Source organism: Sinocyclocheilus grahami, unplaced genomic scaffold (genome assembly GCF_001515645.1).
Source record: "Sinocyclocheilus grahami isolate Dianchi unplaced genomic scaffold, SAMN03320097.WGS_v1.1 scaffold174.1, whole genome shotgun sequence".
In the NCBI taxonomy this organism is placed as follows: Eukaryota; Metazoa; Chordata; class Actinopteri; order Cypriniformes; family Cyprinidae; genus Sinocyclocheilus; species Sinocyclocheilus grahami.
The window spans coordinates 354,271-374,148 of NW_015505353.1; the positions used below are offsets into that span (position 1 = coordinate 354,271).

General features: G+C 36.4%; 1 long non-coding RNA gene across 1 annotated transcript; it reads right to left on the reverse strand.

Annotated features, from left to right (window-relative positions):
* Nucleotides 1–522: 522 nt before the first annotated feature.
* Nucleotides 523–16,452, reverse strand: LOC107593622 (uncharacterized). The gene is made up of 3 exons (XR_001610106.1): nucleotides 16,443–16,452; nucleotides 9,294–9,300; nucleotides 523–754 (listed from the first exon to the last, which is right to left on the reverse strand). It is a non-coding gene; the product is annotated as an uncharacterized lncRNA (long non-coding RNA).
* Nucleotides 16,453–19,878: the final 3,426 nt, after the last annotated feature.

Here is a 19,878-nt window from a genome sequence, read left to right on the forward strand (position 1 = left end):
GTTAGGCAAAATGCTGCATTTTAACTTTGTAAATATTTCATATTTCATAATAGGAGGCAATGCATGCTCCAAAAGACCTCATGTAACAGAACTTTTAATAAATAATAATACAGTTTTCATTTTGCAATTTTTCATTCCACCCTTCCCATTTACTCTATACCTGGTTCCTGGTAAATGTAATGGCCATCCACCATTTGAGTAATTTCATAGAGCCAGGTCATCTATAACCAAGACAGAAACGAATGAAGACTTTAACACCTGCTGCTCCTGGTGTCCAGCGTGGAGTTTGATAGATCAGGAGATGTCTAAAGAAATCCTCCTCAGGCGAGTTCCCCACCTCTTCATCAAGAGACAGGGGTCATTAAGCGCTTTCATTTTTTATAGCAGAATTAATCTATTTTAATAGGTCACTCAGTTCAGAGGCAAATATAAGTAAGGGAATGGAACAGAGCAATACATCTGCCTGCTAAACACACTAATCTGTCTGTTATTATTATTCTGGAAATAATTACCTCAGCCCTGAGAGGCATACCCGGAAAAATGAGGCGATCAGGAATGTCGGGGACGAGAGAGGGCCTCTAAGCTGAATTAAGCAGGGACGGGCCCCGCAGGATTGCTGCTTGACACCGGCTGAGCGAAGATGAGATGGCGTCCTCGGGCCTCTTCATACTGACGGAGCTCTTGGGAGACAGAAAGAGACGAAGGCTGGAAGAGAGAAGAGGCTGCCGCATGTGGCCAACTGTCAAATTTAGTCCTGGAAAAGGAAACAAGAGAGGCATAGATATATGTTAGGAAATCTTCTCCTGAAATGGAGACAAACACAACCGTAAATTATCTGAGGGTGGGGTAAACAGGAGACACTGGTCAGGTGTGTATTTGTATATTTTGTGCACAAATATGTGTGCTGGCAAGTTTATAGATAAACAGGTAAGCTGAATATAATGGGCTTTTCACACGTGAAATTGTTAACCCAGGGACTTAAACCATGGATAAATGTAATCCCAGGTTATCCTATTGCATTTTTCACATTGCTCATATCATGGGTTAGTAATTAATCCTGGGTAATCAAGTTTCAAGATTTCACACTGCACACTCGTAAAGCCCAGGATAACATACTAATTTGCATATTTATGAGGTCAATAAAACGGTTTGGACAGTTTGCAATTGATATACGGCTTGTTTTAATAAATATGCCTTCAATAACTGTCTGTAAAAAAATTGGCACTTAATCCACTCAAGTTGTTTTAAAGTCAGATGAATAAGTACTGCTTAAATTTTTACTAAAAATAATGTGATATTATTTTATTACATTTTTATTTTATTTTATTTTCACTAAAATCTCCGGCACTTAGTGATCATATGTAATATATGTGAGTCACATATATTACATATAATCACTGAGTGTCAGTAATGGGATCATTCAAAAGATTTGTTTAAGACATATTTATATTCAACAAATTCAGCATTACGTTTAGCATTAAATTGGCAATAATTGACAATAAAGACCTTCACAATGTTACAAAATATTTATTTTGAACTTTCTATTCAACAATTTCATCACAGAAATAAAGTAAAATAGAAAAAAAATGTATAAAAAAATATTAAGCTGTACAACTGTTTTTAACTTTGATAATAAAAAATAATGTTTTATTTATTTGTTTGTTTGTTTTTGAGCACCAATTCCGCATATTATAATGATTTCTGAAAGACCGTGTGACACTGAAAACTGGCTGTGTCATCAAAGGAATATATTACAATTTAAATTATATTAAATAAAATATTTTAAATTGAAAGAATATTTCATTATAGTACTATTTTTTACTTTATTTTTGATCAAATAAATGCAGCCCTGGTGAGCATACGTGACATCTAAATAAATGAATAAATTGAAATTAAATTTTTCTCTCAAACACGAACACTAAACAGCATGCAGAAATATAAAGCACATGAATATGTAATGATTGATACGTTTATGACTGGTTGTCTGTTGCTAAACAGTTTTAAATCATTGTGCACTTCATACTTCATAGCTTTTGTTGGAATTCAATGCCAAACCCTGCTCTAGAAGCTTAAAACACTCTAAAAAAAATGCTGGGTTGTTTCAACCCAACTTTGGGTCAAATATGGACAACCTGACTGTTGGGTTAAATTTTAAAAGGGTCATATGATGCTTTTTTAAAGATCATTACTTTGTGTATTTGCTGTGACAGAATATGTTGACATGCTTTAATGTTCAAAAAACACATTATTTTTCAAATACTGGACATTATTGTAGGTCCTCTATGCCCCGCCTCTCTCAAACGATTAGTTTTCTACAAAGTCCCTCCTTCCCACAAGCGCAGTCTGCTCTGATTGGCTGACCCAGTGCATTGTGATTGGCCGAACACCGCAAGCACTCGTCGGAAATGTAACGCCCCTTACCATAATCGCGAGCTTCATCTTTCAAAATAAATGTAAAAACAGTAAATAATGTCATTAGTTTTACCATCAGTTCAAGCCCGAAATGGGAACAGACACAGTAATGATGCAGTACAGAAGCAGCGGTTAAGACAGCTGACTCCACTGTGATGTGACGCTGTCTCTCTCTCTCTCATACACACACACACGCGCGCGCGCACACACATACACACGAAAAACTCTGCATTTGAACAGTCAATAGCAAATACTTAAACTAGTAACAAAACATACTTACAGTTGCTGATTCAGAAGCACCATGCTGTCATAGCAAAGTCAGAATTACCTCCTCTCCTAGGTTCATGAAACGGTCGTCCATAAAATGCATTGCTGTTCTGTTGTAAGTAGTCATGCATCTACTTTCGGTGGCCAAATAAAGTGCTTTCGCCTAGAAACACACAGCGTCTCCCTGACATGGCTGCTTCAACACTAACTGCGGTTACTGAAACCACGCCTTCTTTCTTTGCGTGCACATTTGGGCGGCATTATGCAAATATTCCCACATAGTGACCTAGATATGTCGGGGCGTGTTAGAACGAGCCGTTTTAGGGGGGCGTGGCAGAGTCTTAACTTTGATAAAGAATATCTCTTTGGTTTTGAGACTTTAGTCTTTGCAACTTCAGTGATCTTATCTACTCACGAACAGCTTGTAACATTCCAAAGAGAAAGGAAAACTTGAAGTCGCATCATATGACCCCTTTAAATTACATTTTAACCCAAAAGTTGGATTAGTCCATATTTGACCCAACGTTGGGTTGAAACAACTCAGCATTTTTTAGAGTGCAGTGCTAGCCCTAAAATCACAATTGTGAAATGCTGCTCTACCTAGGGTTAAAAGTGACCCATTGTGAAATGCTCTTGAGAGTGCTTGTTTGAATGAACTATTGAAGAGCAATTCCCCAATAAGCAAACAGAGAAGGACAGAGGGTGAGTGTGTGTATTTATCAGTGCACTTTAGGTCTCAGGGCTAACGGAGGTCTTGGACTGTCTTTAGGCCTGACACTGCCCTGAGCCCTCTGATGTCAATGTCCCCGTCATTTAGAAGCCAGCCATACATACACATGAGGACCTGTCGCTACCAGGGCAAGCTGTCACCTAGCAACACCTGCAGGCCAGTGACACCTGTCCTCACTGTCTACCCCCGTTTCACCCCGATGGCATGCTGTCACACCCCTGTGTCATCTTATGACAACCTTATGTCACGCTGTCAGGGACGGTGTCAAGCGGTGGCAGGGCAATACAGCATGTCCTAATTTGTACGGGAGCAAAGAGGAGAATCCATGGCAGGAAATGAGCTAATATCTTAAAGATGTCTCTTATGCTGCTAAAGGAGCCGGTTCACACTACATCAGGGGCTGTGAAGTACTAAAACCCGGAAGAGTCAATGTCACAATATAATATTAGCGAGGCTAGCGCTGAATATATAGCATCGCAACTTCATCACTAGTTGTCATCTGTGATCCACACTTTCGCTGACAGGTGCTACTGAATATATGAGCGAATTTGTGACACCAAATGTTCACAGTGTTTAGGTTTTGCAGTTATGAAATAAGCACTATAGACTGTCAAGTGTTTGTGTGCTAATGCAGCTCAGGCACAACTTCCAGAGCGCCATCCATCACAGAGAGCTTTCTGAGGGAACCTGCGAGGATAGGATGTTCGGGTCATTTGACTGAGAATGCGGAGAATGATAGCCAATTCCACCCCAACAATGCTATCAGTCTTTGTTCGACAAGAAAGTGAAGCGCGAGGGGGCTTTGGCGCGATCACAGATGCACACCGTCCCTCGTTCCCCGTTGCCTCCATCACACGGCCTCTGCCAAGCGTTTCACTTTGAAGTGCATCAAAGAAAGATGGCCCTGCCCCCACTTACAATAGAGAGGCAGCCAAGAGATGAGTGGGAGTGGAGGGGTGTTTTGCGTAAGATGAATTTTAATTGTGTCTTTTCCCAGGGTTGGTGATGTTCTCCGTTTAAAAACAGAAAGGGAACAGGGGAGATGTAACTGATGAATTAGCCATATGAGACTGAGGGTAGTGTCATAGCTTTATGAGAAGAGAAAGAGAAAAGACAAAGAGAGACATGCACATCACCAAAAATACAAAGCAGAGACAGATTGCCAACAAATAAAAGCTCAGTGAACACAATCTAGAAGACACAAACAAACATGGCTTCCAAATAATAAAATAAAACAGGGACCTATATATATATTTTTTTCTTTATTCTGAATCGGTTTGTTTCAATAATAAAAAAAGAAAAATAAACAAATGTAAGACAGGAAATGCCATAAATAAAATGAAATAAAGTAAAATAGAATAATTAAAAAATACAATAAAATAAATTAAAAGTCAAACTTTTGAAAAGGCCTTGACAGTTTGGTTCCCTCTTGCAAAATAATCCCTTTCAACAATATGTGACTAGGGTTGCAAAGGGGCAGAAAATTCTGGGGAATTTTGGAAATATTCCAAGTTTGAAACTTACCAGGAATTTATGGGAATTAATTGAAAATTTGGGGAAATTTATAAAACTATCAAATACAAACATAAATATAAACGTTTTGTTTGAGCATATGCTCACATGCATGCAAACTAATACAAATTTAAAAAATGACATTTTGGGATTTTTGGGGGGGAATCTGTGATGATTTTTTCAGGATTCATTGATGAATGAAAACTTGTGAACAGTGTTTATTCAAAACATAAATATTTTCTAACAATACAAGTCTTTACTTTTTATTAATTTAACACATCCTTGTTGAATAAAAGTATGTATTGTTAAAAAAGGATTTCTATTTTAAATAAATGTTGTTCTTTTTTTAACTATTTATTCATCAAAGAATCCTGAAAAAATCACAGGTAATAAAAAATATATATATTAAACAGCTGTTTCCAAAACTGACGATAAATAAGCATATTATAATTATTTCTGAAGAATCATGTGACACTGAAGACTGGAGTAATGATGTTCAAAATTCAGCTTTGCATCACAGAAATACATTACATTTTAAAGTATATTAAAACAGAAAACCATTATTTTAAATTGTAATACCAGTTATACTGCACAATATTACTGTTTTGTTCTGTATTTTTGATCAAATAAATGAAGGCTTGATGAGCAAAAGATATGCAATGTTTAAAACATTAAAATAGTAATGTTTCCAAACTTTTGACCAGTACTAGCAGAAAGAGCATCACAGCTTTCACAGTTTATACGTTATACGTTAAGATTAAGAATTTGAAGATCAAGGTAAACTGTACTTAATTTGTCTTCCGGGAAACATGCAAGTATCTTCTGTTGCTTTCCGAAGGGCAGTACTAAATGGGAAAAAATTATACTTCAGAAAAATAAGAAAAGTTGGGACATCTTCATCCTGCAACACGGCTCTTAATGCATCGTGTTTCCTTCTGGAGCATCAGTGAATATTTGAACCTTTTTTAATAGTTGTGTTTGAGTCCCTCAATTGTCCTCAGTGTGAAAAGATGGATCTCAAAATCATACAGTCACTGCTGGAAAGGGTTCAAATATGCAAAAGATGCTGGAAAACTGAAGAATCTGCAGGGCACAGAGGAATTTTCTGAGGAACAGTGCTCAGTTTAACTGTTCAGAACAAACAAGGGACTCATGAACAACCATCACTAAACAAAAAAACAGTCGTGGATCATCCAGGTAACTACACACAGTATTAAGAACCAAGGGTTCCCAAACTTTTGAATGGGGCTATTTTAATAATTTCAGCAATTTTTTTTGTCTTGTGGACTAAATGTAAACATATTTTATGTAAAATATCTTACTCAGGACAGTACTAAATAAAAAAATAACAGGCATTTTGTTAAAATTATTCAAATTTTCAGAGATTCTTCAAGGGGTTCCCAAACTTTCGCATGCCACTGCTAATGTTTGCAGTGCTTATATATATATATATATATATATATATATATATATATATTCTGTAACTGTCTTTGTGTTTTAATACTTTGGCAATTTTCTATGCAAGACAGTCATGCCTATAAAGAAATGTAAAACCGAAATTAACTGAAAAAGAAGGATGTGAGGTAGGAAAGTACCATGAATAGGTAACCCAAAAGCCAGTAGAGGGCCCACCTGCCCCGAGGACAAGCTTTTCACCACAGTCCCTAAGAAAATAAAGAGAATTAGAAAAAAAGGAAAATAGGGCATGGAAATCCAAACCCACCATGATAGCAAGAGGGGGGCCAGGATGGTTGATCACAGCTGCTTACAGCACTTAATGCATCACTCACCATTGTAAGTTCCTTTTAGTTACACATGTCAAACGCTAAACATAATGCTGACCCATTAGAATCACGCGCACTATAAAGGAATAATGACTAATTAGACTGAGCACATATCAAAGATCCATAAATTTACAGAAAATCCATATAGTAAACTGTGAGATGGTGCAAGTTGCAATTAGCACAGTCATTCAAGAATGAACTCCTGGCATGTGAAGATAAAGGAGAGCAATCAGGTGTTTAACCTGCACCCAAAGTTTCCCAGAGCACAACTATCAATCTAATCAATAAATCTTTGCTTGCTAAACTAAACTAAATGTGACATTCTTACTCTTAGTTCATTGCTACTATTTGCATAGGTTATCGCTAAAAAGTTTGGGGTCGGTAAGATTTTTTTGAATGTTTTTGAAATAAGTCTCTAATGGCCACAAAAGCTGCATTTATTGGATTAAATTACATTGAAAATAGTATAAAATAAAATAAAAACTATTCTTTGAACTCTTTACTTTTTAAAATAACTTCTATTTTAATGTACTTTAAAATGTAATTTATTCCTGTGATGGCAAAGGTGAATTTTCAGGAGTCAGTGTCACATGATCCTTCGGAAATTATTCTAATATACTCAACTGGTGTTCAAGAAACATTTTGTATTATTTTCAATGCAAAAAAAACAGTTGTGTTGCTTACATTTTTTTTTTTCAGAATTTTTTGATGTGCATAAACGTTCAAAAGAATAAACATTTATTTGAAATTGAATAATTTTGGAACACTGTAAAAGTCTTTACTGTCACTTTTGATCAATGAACTGCAATCTTGCTTAATAAAAGTATTCATTAAAAAAAAAAACCTGACTCCCAAACCTTTGAACAATAATGTCAATTGAAAACATGCATAATTAATTATGGTATAATAATTATGATGTATTGTTCAAATTAAGTGGTATATTGTGAGTTATTATAAGCTGAGGTCAGATCCCTTACAATATTAAATCAAGCCTTTTTTCATCTCTGCAGGTTAATGAAGTCCAGCTTGCAACAACAGTTCTTATATCCTGCGAGGCTAAAGAGTAAATCTCCTGCAAAAAAAACACACATTCAGACCCCTGCTGTGAGCTTCAGGTGTGTGCCTGTGAGCAGTAGAGGAGCCATGGGTAGGTGTGTGAGCCCTCTAGAAAATGTTTGTGCACTTTCATGTAAATAATGCGTATAATGTCCCTGTCCAATCTATCCACCAGAAACCTCCACTGTAATTAAAGTATTTTAATATAGAAAATTAGAGTGTGTGATCTTTATATAGCAGCTAATTAACAGAGAACCAGTCCTCACTAATGAAACCCCAGGAAAGTAAGCACCCCAAAAAAAATGTAAACAATCACTAAGTTACACTGAATATATAGTGTAGGACTTGCATATGCTCAAGCAAGTAATATGCATTGCTAAGACCTTAATTTGGACAACTTTAAAGGCGATTTTCTCAATATTATGATTTTTTTGCACCCTCAGATTCCAGATTTTCAAATAGTTGTATCTCAGCCAAATCTTGTCATATCCTAACAAAGCTTATTTATTCAGCTTTCAGATGATGTATACATCTCAATTAAAAAAATTTACCCTTATGACTGCATAATTAATATATAAACAATAATAAAATAGAGCTATACTGTCAAACATTAAGTGTAAAATAATATCCTAATTCGAGGAGTCAGCTGTTATCAGCAAGTATGTTACTGAACTTTTCATAAACCACATCTGTAAATGTGTCAACTCACACTCATTTGAGTTTTTTTTTTTTTTTAAGTCAGTTGGATCTTAAACAACAATGACCCCATTTACTTTTATTGAATGGACAAAAAACACTGAGACATTTTTCAAATGACTTTATGTTCTACAGAAGTCATACATTTTTTTAAATAACACAAATGTGAGAAAATTATGGCATATTTGATGAACTATCCCTTTAAAAATGACGAGGGCGACTCCTGACTGGATGTAGATTCATTCAAATCACATTAAAAATAACATCGACAGGAAGAAACCGCTTGTACAATACAGCAAAGCTGTCACATCTTTACCCAATGTAAACAATGTGTTTTATATCTGAAGGTATAGACAGTCCTCAACAAATAAAGAAGTCTTTTAGACCATCGAATGTGATGGCACATGATTTCCAGCTATTTACTTGGACAGGGTCTCACTGTTAATCTTTTGAAACCTGCAAAGGTAGCTTAGTTTAAGAAAGAATAGGTCCAAAGGAGGGAATGTGGTGTCCTTTTTCAGATTTACTGCATTATTGGATCACACACATCTATCTTGCCTTCACAGTAACAAAAGAGTCCTCTATCCTCTGCTATCGAGGACGGACGGAGTGCGGCACCAAGGAAACGGGATTCCAGAGCGGCTAAACTGAGAGGCGGTATTTTCTCCCCGATCAGGTTCCTTCAGAAGCACGGACCCTTGTTTGCTGCTAACCGGGCGAGAGGTAATTAGGTCCGGCTTCACAAAAGGCCCCACACTATGAGAGCAGACTGGATGACTCATTAGGAGATGAGAGATTAGATTAAGCTTAGGTATCCTCAGACCTCTGCTATACACCTGCCCGCTGGAGCACACAGCCAGGCAGGTGATCCTTCCCTCTATCTCTGTGGCCCTCTGGTTACCTGACCCACAAGAGAAGGTCAGACTCCCTTGGGGCGACTAATGGATGTTAAAGGAAGAGAATGGCAGGCGGAGTTGAATTTCAATGCAGGCAGTCACTTCCAGGGTAGTTATTTCCAATTGTGAGAGCATGCAAAATTTGTGTGCATCAAAAAAACATTAAATCCATCAAAACTGTCATCAAAATTATGATGTGACAATGGGTTGCTTGATTTATTTTGTGGAAGAATAGGGTTAAACAATGTGACCTCAATAAAAAAAGTTGCATCTACAGGTTTTGTTTCAAGTGACTCTGACAGACAGACCGACACAGGCGAGCAGCAAGTGTCAACATCAGGATTGTTAGAGAATGAAAACACTTTTTTGTCTCACAGAGAACAAAGCCATTCTTTGTGAGTGACAGAAAAGTGTTCCCATCTAGACAATTAGCCACATTGTGTAAAGGCGTCGTGTACGACCACACGCATACAACACCTGAATAAGCAGAAAGCAGTCGTGTTGAAAGTTTTGAAAAGACCTTGACGGTTTGGTTCTTTCTTGAAAGACAACATTCACAGTTTCTGTTATAAGGCATAGCGATATACTTTACAGTGGGGACCAAAAGTGAAAGACCACTAGTGAAAATGTGATGAATAAATAAATACATAAAGGACAACACTTCAAAAAAAGTTTTAATTCATTTACATTAATGAATAGCTAATATGAACAATTATAATACTTCTGTAATATTTATTTATGTTAATGGTATTAATGCTATTAATGTTCTATTCTACAAACCAAACCATTCAAATGTTTAGGTCGGTAAGATATTTTAAATGTTAATGAAAGAAGTCTCTTATGCTCCCCAAGCCTGAATTTATTAGATGAAAATGCAGTAAAACTATTTTGAAGTATTATTACAATTTAAACAATGGTTTATTTTAATATATTTAAAATTTTAGTCTTCAGTGTCACAAAAACCATTTGAATATACTGATTTGGTGCTGAAGAAATATTTCGTATTATCATAAATGTGGACAAATTAATATTTCTTCAGAAACCGTGATACATTTTTTTTCCCATATTATTTAAATTAATAGAACAGGTCAAAAGAACAGCAATTCTTTGAAATGTAATATTGTGTAACATCATGAATGTCTTTTCTGTCACTTTTGATCAGTTTAATGCCTTAAAACTTGATCTCAAACTTTTGAACAGTAGTGTATGCATACATTTTAAACATTTCAAGTTGTAAAAATCAACATTTAATGTATTAGAAATTAATATAATGCTAGCCTATCTTAAAAATAAGGTGAAAAAAAAAGCATCATACAAAACACATTTTAAAGTGTCACCAAAAACAATTCCATTACCAATTTTATTACCAAAAACAAAATTGAGCTAAACAAACTATTTATTTATTTAGCATAGTCTCCTTATGCCTGATGTTCCTTTTTGTCCCAGCATGATTGATTTTACTCTACATCACAACAAGTGTAATTTAAAAGTTCATAAACCCTAAAAATGTATTTCCAGGTCTGTACTGAATTTCTAATCCAACATTTTAAATGTGGTCTCTCTTTGAACTTATTATCATTTATTAAACATGCACTGATCTTGTGTATGAAACCAAGCACGGCACTGAAATGTAATTTGCACAGTGTTCGTTCAGCCCTAACCCTTGTGCGCACAAAGCAAGCTTTGACATGTTAAAAGTCCTCTAAAAATCCGAGAACTCTTATCTCAAGACACAACAGGCAATTGGTCACCACAGAAACGGAGCATGATTTGCTCAGAGGTTGAAGGGGGATCTTTAGTTTTCTTTCACTCTCCCCCGAAACCCCATTCCCTTCCTCTCTCCCTCTCTCTCTGTGGCCTGCAGTCGGGACACTGCCCAGGTTTGCCTCATTTAAACTGTCTTCACATTGGCAGATTTGACAAGCAAGCAAAATGGCCAGGTTCCTCTGTCTCACCCACTGCTCAGAGGAGACTAAATGAACCGGCCGTCAAAAGCCAGTCAAACCAAACTGTCAGGCCAGGCACAGCGCCTCAGCTTGCCACGTACGCTAGGGGTCCAGTGTATAGTGTGGTACCAAGAGGAAATAATGAGGGGAGAAGACTAATGACCACGCTGAATGCAAAGGACAAGAGGGGTTAAGTTCAAATGCCGTAACATCCTTTAGTTTTAAGGGTCTACAGAAGACAGAGAATTGGCAGCAGTCTTTCACCATGTGCTGTATGGAGAGCTGGAAAGGGAATGATGACACAGTGTTGTAATTCTTTCATTGTGTTATTTTACATATTAGTTTTGCAAGACATTGTCCATTACGTTTTTGTTTTGTAAAGAACAGTCTTATGCTAACCAAGGCTGCAATTAGTTAATCAGTAAATCAGTAATGTATTTGAGACATATTAATAATATAACTTTTTTTCTATTTGTAAAAGTATTTTAAAACGTACAGTAGTTTTTTTTTCCCTTCCGTTGATGGCAAAGCTGCATTTTTAGCAGCCATTACTCCAGTCTTCAGTGTCACATGATCCTTCAGAAATAATTATAATATGCTGATTTGCTGCTCCGTATTTTTGTGGACATCATGACACACTACTACAAAAGTTTGGGATAAGTAAAAAATAATAATAATTAAAAAAAAAAATAATAATACTTTTCAGCAAGGGCTACATTCATAATGTTACAAAATATTTCTGAAAAATACAGTTTCAGTACTAAATCAGCATATTAGTATGATTTCTGAAAGATCACATGACGATGGGTAATGACAGCTGAAAATTCAGCTTTGCCACCATAAACTACATTATAAATATACTGTAACTGAAAACAGTTATTTTAAATTGTAATAATATTTCACAACATTGCTGTTATATTGCATTTTTAATTAAATAAATGCAGCTTTGATGAATGTTTTACCTTTGACCAGTATATTTGTAACTGAAGTTTATTTGCTTTTCTGCTTAGCAATACTAAGATTGAATTATAGCAGAAAGTACATTGAAAGATGCAACTGCAAAAAAACATAAAATACAAAATTATTCAGCAAAATTCAAGCAGAACATATAAGAACAAACAATACCTTGTATAATAGATTTGTATAATAGAGATGGCTGCATTTGAAGGAAACAGAAAAAAGCTTTTTTTTCTTCTTCTATGACAGCCAGCTTCAGTAAGGTCATTGACTTTGTTTAAACCTGTTAAATGAGATTGTGATGACTTGAAATCAAATTATCAAGTTGAAAGGCTCATTTTAAGTTTATTGAAGGATTGACCGAAGATGAGGCAATTTGCTAAGTTATCACACAGAGGTCAACTATATAGTTAGGTTCTACATTAAGTGCTGTATGTTCGCTACATTTTGACAAGCAAATTTTCTCTTGAAGATCAACAGTTCAAACAGAACATATTCTATTCTATTCTAATTATTAATGGCAACTTGTGGCAATGTCATATGAAAAGTTTAGTGCCTTGGCAATATTCATATTTTCTGTCTACAAAAGCAGGATTTCAGATAGAAATAGAACTATCAAATGAGATAGAATAATGGGGGTATAAAAATACTCACTTCACTGCAAATGAAAGTCATTGTACTGATAGTAGCAGAGCATTTGCATTGCTTTGTGCACTAAAATGATCACATACATGATCAGAAGACGAGCTCCAAATCACCTTCTTATGATTTAGCTTGATGAACAGATCTAGATCAGCCCTTGATGAACAAAAAACGTACATTTTCAGATAATGCTCAATTGCCTTTGTTCACAGACTCCACCCATCCCGCTCTCTCCCTTCTGTCATCAACAGTATCTAAATCGAGAAGTGCATTTGCTCTGCAGAACTCTTATGCTTGTAGGCAATAAAACACATTGTTAAAATGACGTGTAATTACCCAGGCTCTTATGAATAATTAAGTCACTGCCTCTTATTATGTGCAAACGCATGAAGATGTCAGGTGATCAATAATGAGAGGATAGACATTACATACCAAGCACTTAAAATGAGTCCTGTCCTCTGCTCGAATTTACATTGACTTTAAAATGGTTCAGAATCAGATATTTGATCTGCTCCTTCAGGTGTAAAATGTCACGAATGAATGAATGAATATACAAAAGGTACAATGGGGCTAAAAATATCCGTAAGAAACATGGACATGTTCTTCTAGCCACAAAACATGATGCTGAAAAAAGTACTGGCTATTAATAGAGCTGTTAGCTAACTGTTTCCAACAAACGCTGTTCTTTTGAATTTCCAATTTATTAAAGAATCCTGAAAAAAAATTATTATGGTTTCCATTGTTTTCAACATTGAAAATAATGTTACTTGAGCACCACATTTTTGAAGGATCATGTGACACTAAAGACTGGAGTAATGGCTGCTAATAATTCAGCTTTGCAATTACAGGAATACATTTAATTTTAAAATACATTACAATAGAAAATAGCTATTTTAAATTGCTTAAATATTTCAAAATCACTGTTTACACTGTGTTTTATACTGTAATAAATTCAGCCTTGAGTTTCAGAGACATTCAAAAACATGAAGAAAAAATATATCCTACCAAAGGGTTTGAACTAGGGATGGAACGATTACCGGTTTCACCGTTTTCAAACTAAACTTGCTTACACTACTGTCTTAAATCATATTTATATCACTGATGAAAAATATGTTGTCTTACATTAAAATTAAAAAGTGATTTAGTATTATTATTATTAGGGCTTCATGTTAATGTTAATTTAATGTTTATGCTAAAAAAAAGTGCATATAGCTGCTAATTGTATTTGTTGTTTGTTGATTTTCAAATATAAAACTTATTGAAATGTTTTCAGTGTGTGTATCAGTTCTTTTTGAACATTTTCATCTTAATTTTAACAAAACCGTGATAGTATTGATAACCGTGATAACTTTGGTCACTATAATCGTGATATGAAATTTTCATACCGTTACATCCCTAGTTTGAACTGTACTAAATACAATAAATAATTTTTTGTCATGGGTGTCAGAAGCAAAATAAATGTGGGCGGGTCCTCCCCCAGAAAAAATTTACTGGAGTATATGCCATTTTCTGTAGTGTGGTGCCTTTTAATTAACAGTGTCTATTTACACAAAGTCCAAATAGGCCGCCTGGTTGGCAGTGGCTACTTACTTCACGTCCGCCCACTAACGTGACAACATTACAAAAGACGGCTACTGAGCATTATTTCCAGTGGTGTAAGTGGTAACGCGGGTTGCATAGTGTTTTTGATGCGAGCGACCCGAGTTTGCGTCCGCCTTTTGCCGAAATCGTTCTTCTCCCTTTTCACATCTCATATCACATCGGAAAGGCTTTTGTTTTCAATAAAAATAAAAATCAAGGAAATAATCGAAAAGTTTAAATAAAGTATCAGGCAGATCTTAGTCTCGCGTAGTCAGACCAGTAGCCCCTCAATGCAGAACAAAGATCCAGGGGGCGGGGTTTGATCCACATCTAGGGGGTGGAGATGGGTGGGTTTAGGGATCAGGGCGTGGAGACGGGTAGGTTTAGGTATATGTAAGGTGGGATCCAACCTCGCCCCCTGGATCTTGTGTTCTGCAGTGAGGACCATCTCAGTCAGACTGACGGCTGAATGTCTGGAATCAATGGCAGCTTTCATTGGCCAAGGCCCGCCAAGGCCAATGAGGCCGTTTGACCGACATGTCAAACAACCAATCACAGTTCGTTTCATTCATCGTCACGTTTCGGGGCGTGGAAATGTCGCCCCAATAACAGACCAGAAATTACAATCGGACGTATTTTAAAGATTCTATGCCGCGAACTTTAAATTTTTCAAATACAGGTGCATCTCAATAAATTAGAATGTCGTGGAAAAGTTCATTTATTTGTTCAAAATTGAGTAATTCAACTCAAATTGTGAAATTCGAGTATTAAATAAATTCAATGCACACAGGTTGAAGTAGTTTAAGTCTTTGGTTCTTTTAATTGTGAGGATTTTGGCTCACATTTAACAAAAACCCACCAATTCACTATCTCAACAAATTAGAATATGGTGACATGCCAATCAGCTAATCAATTCAAACCACCTGCAAAGGTTTCCTGAGCCTTTTTTTTTATTGGTCTTATGAAGTATTCTAATTTGTTGAGATAGTGAATTGGTGGGTTTTTGTTAAATGTGAGCCAAAATCATCACAATTAAAAGAACCAAAGACTTAAACTACTTCAGTCTGTGTGCATTGAATTTATTTAATACACGAGTTTCACAATTTGAGTTGAATTACTGAAATAAATGAACTTTTCCACGACATTCTAATTTATTGAGATAAACCTGTACTTTTGAAAATCCAGCCTTTAGTTGATCCTGATAAGCACTCGTCATCACAGCTGTAAACACAACGGCTTTCTTCTTTCGTGAGGGGGTTTGGCATCACGGCATCTTTGTTTCCAGATGGATCGTTAAAGAACGAGGCACACACGTCTCCCGGAAATCCTGTATAATTCAACCAATCCGATGACAACTTCGAAACTCCTGAAGTGTTTCCACTTTTATGTGCCATATGCATCAGACGTTTAGCCAACTGTCCGTGGGCGTGATGTCTGAGGCTGAGACTAGGTGTATCTGAGCAGCAGATGCAGATGCTTTGTTTACTTTGCTGTGTAGCGGGAGTGCAGCAGGCGTGAGTAGTGAAAACACGGAGTTTAATTTATATGGACTCTGAATGAGCCAAGTGGAATGGATTTGAGGAAGCAGCAGCGTGGAATTCAAGGCTGTAGCTAAATGGAGTTTAATTTATTAGGGCATTCGTCATGTTGAATGGATTTGACTGTCACATATTCACTGAATTAGCCACGGTAAAAGTGGTTAGGTCCAATATCATTGGTCTTCAAAAGTGGGTGGGTCCTGTCCCACCCTCATTCAATGGTTCCGACGCCCATGTTTTGTGTATTATTATTTTTTGAGGAAGCAGTGATATTGTGAACAATTTAGGGGTGTCCCCGACTAAGGATTTTCATAGTCGAATCAGAATTTTCTAATCTTGCTGATAAGTCTACTGATAGTCATCATATGTTGCGGGGCGGGCCAAGAAACTACCAAGAGTCAAGTCAGACATTGGACAGTGATTACTGACGTTAATACACAGGGGAAATGTGTAACGGACGCCTCGCAGAAACGGGGTAAATATGTTTTGATGAACGTCAGCGAAACCCAAAGAATTCACAAGATTTTTTACAATAGTGATCTCATTAAAACCTTATGTATATGACAGTAGTTATTAATGTTCTGCATTTCTGTTTTGAGCTGCGCGCGCTGAAGATGTCCAGTAGAGTGACACATTTGATTGCAGGTTTTTAATCAATGGGATTTAACTCATAATTTATCTCATATAGAATATGCTTCGTCATTTATACAACATAACGATAATATTACGACTTCTAGGCTATCTGCAAAAAAGGCCCGAATGCACATGAACGTGTCTGCGCGGCTCTGAATGAACTCCTTTTGTGGACGCGTTCTTCACGCAACAACGTGCAGAAAAACGGCAACTAAACTCTAAACATTCACAGTGTTCAATTATAATAGTGTTCTCATTATAATGTTATGTGTATGACAGTACCAGTCATAGTTATTAATATTCTGCATTGTTGTTTGTCCTGCTCACGCTGCGTGCTGAAGAGATAATTACCGTAGTACTACAATGAAGCACTTGACTCAACCAAATGCATCTTATACGAGATAAATAATATATTGACGATATATATATATAAACCGGCAGAAATGTTATGAAATCACTTGTACCCTATACCTGATCGAAAAAAATCCAGTCTTTCACTCTGTCTGTGTCAGTTTGAGTCTAAAGTTTTAAATCCCTGTGGCCAAGATGCTCCCTGTCGGTCAGATTATGGAAAGTGAAACTTAAATCTATAGGGGTGGTTGGATTTATTCACGCACGTTAAAATATTTATTTGAAGCTTCTTTCTTTTCAGATTCTTATTTAGAGCGTTATCACAATAGGCTATATATTAACTTATTGGGAGAAAACCAGTAGTTCTGTGTGAAATCAGACATTTGAGCACCCCCATATAGCCAAAATGGCATGATCATAACACCCCGCGAATATTCAGATAAATTCTGCAACATTAAATTTTTTTTTTTTAAAGATCAAAAGACAAAATTTTATCACTGCATCCACTGACTTAAATGACATGAATCAGGACAATTTTAGGCACATGCTGTTTAAGGTACAATCAAACGGGTATTGTATCCCAGAGAGCCTTTAGCTTTGTTGTACCCTACCCTACAATCAAAGTGAACAACACTTTTTAAATGGCAGGTATCATATTCCTTTTCAACCTATTCACTGTTTGTTTTCATGCCACTCCTCACTTGTTGAATGACTGAAAGGACTCATAAAAGAAAGAGAGGAGCACCAGACATAGAAAGATGCAAGCAAAGGACAAAATGAGGCACGCTTAGAGAATGAGCACGAGAGACAGAATGAAAGAGACGAGGAAACGTGTGCGATAGATGGAGACGGTGGCATAAACACAATACGCTTGGCTCTCTTAAATGAAAATCCAATTTCGAATAGGCTCACAGAGTTTATGGGAAAAAAGCAAACAAAAAAGAGAGGCCAAAATTGGCCAGCGAGCTGAGAATACTCACACAGATGAGCTATGGTGAAAAAGCATTGCAAATCCTGAGGGCCCAGAGAGAGACAATGATCTTCAATTACCAGCTGCTCTGTTCCCAATTTCAGACAAGAGAAAAAAGGGATGGGAGTAAAGAGAACGGGGTTGAGCTGAGGAAGGCATCAGGAAAAAAAGCAGGAGATTGTTAAATAGGAAATGAGACAGATGGAGAGATTGGCTGATGGTTAAAAAAAAACGATGTGCAGGAAAAATTGTTAAAGCGAGACAGAATTGTGGATGTGCAAATCAGAGCGGGAGAAAAGGGATGGATGGTATAATTTCTAATTCATTCTATTAGATGGTGAGGGCCAAAGTACCATCTCGCTCTCTTTCGCGTCCCCATCCGTTTTGAGTTGCTTTGCAGCCGACGCTCCATTTGCAGATCATATCATCTGTAAACACATTGTTACACTTGTCTGCGCGCTGTACTGTCCTTTCCCCTCTTCTGTCCTCCATTTTAAAGAATGCAAATAAGTAAACAATCCATACAAGCAAGGGTAAGCAAGGCCTCTTCTACAACAATAAAGATGCATGCCTACATTCTACACTCACTAGAGGGAGTGTCTGCAATCCCTTTTCACTTAATGAAACCTCTAGAAAGAATAGTCCTTTACTGGGTAAACTCTCTGAAGGAATGATTGTCCAAGTTTGAAATACCTGAGCGACCACCTTTGTGAATGCTGCACGCATTTCTGGCATTGCTACACACATTTGTCATGTTGCAAAATGCTTGAGGGGAATTTGGTAAGAATAAATAGCGCCCAATGAAAGTGATGTTTATTTTCACGCACTGTCTGTGTTGCTTTAGCGCCTGAATTTAAAATAGGATTGTGGGTGGTTAGTTAGTGAAATGTAGGATTTTGGGATCAAAAAAGTGAATTTGCCTCTACACGATATACTCACCATCACAGGAAAAAACTCTAACTTAATGTCAGTGTAAAAAAAAGTAAAAAAAATAAAATAAAATAATAATAGGAAAACATTTTTTTTTTTAGAAAATCATTACATTTATATTTACATATTTGTATATATTTTTTTGATATATATGACAAAATTGGAACCCAAATGCAAAATATCCTGTAATATCAAAAATATAAAATCACATAAAATACATTTAAAACTCAAAATAACCACTTAAGCCAATGTGACATCAAATGAACTTTTGCATTTGGCTCCAAAACTCTGGAATAGCCTTCCTGATAACGTGCGTGGTTCAGACACACTCTCTCTGTTTAAATCTAGATTAAAGACACATCTCTTTGGCCAAGCATTAAAATAATGCATCTCATAATCTTCAGTTACATCTGATCAAATGCACATTATTATTCCTTAGGTTGGGTTGAACAAATCATTTTTGCATGGTTGGAACAGCAGCTACGTTAATTATGTCTCTATTTGTTTCTGTTTCTGCCACTAGGAATTACACAAGCTTCAGTCTGGATCCAGCCCTTACAAAGACCTGAGATGACCGAACACCTGAGAAGAGATGATGCCAACCCTGAAACAACAAAAACTACCAAATTTTGCTACAAGTTTGATTGCAACATATAATCATTGCTGTTAATAGTGTTCTTCGTCTGTTTGATTGTCATTAACTGCATTTTTCCATACATTTCTGCCATATGTACATCAACTTGAGATAGTCACCACTGATAAGATACTACTAAATATATTGTAGAAACTTACATTGGGCTCTCGGGCGAGATCCCAATTCGTCAGTCACTGACGTAACGTTGAACGTGACTGACTGAATGGGAACTGATTTGTCAAGCATTTCCATGAAGTGTTAGCAATTGACTGTTTGTATTAGCGGGTGCAAAGGCGATTCTTACCTAGCATTGCAGCTGTCATAACACTAATTGCAGTTTCCT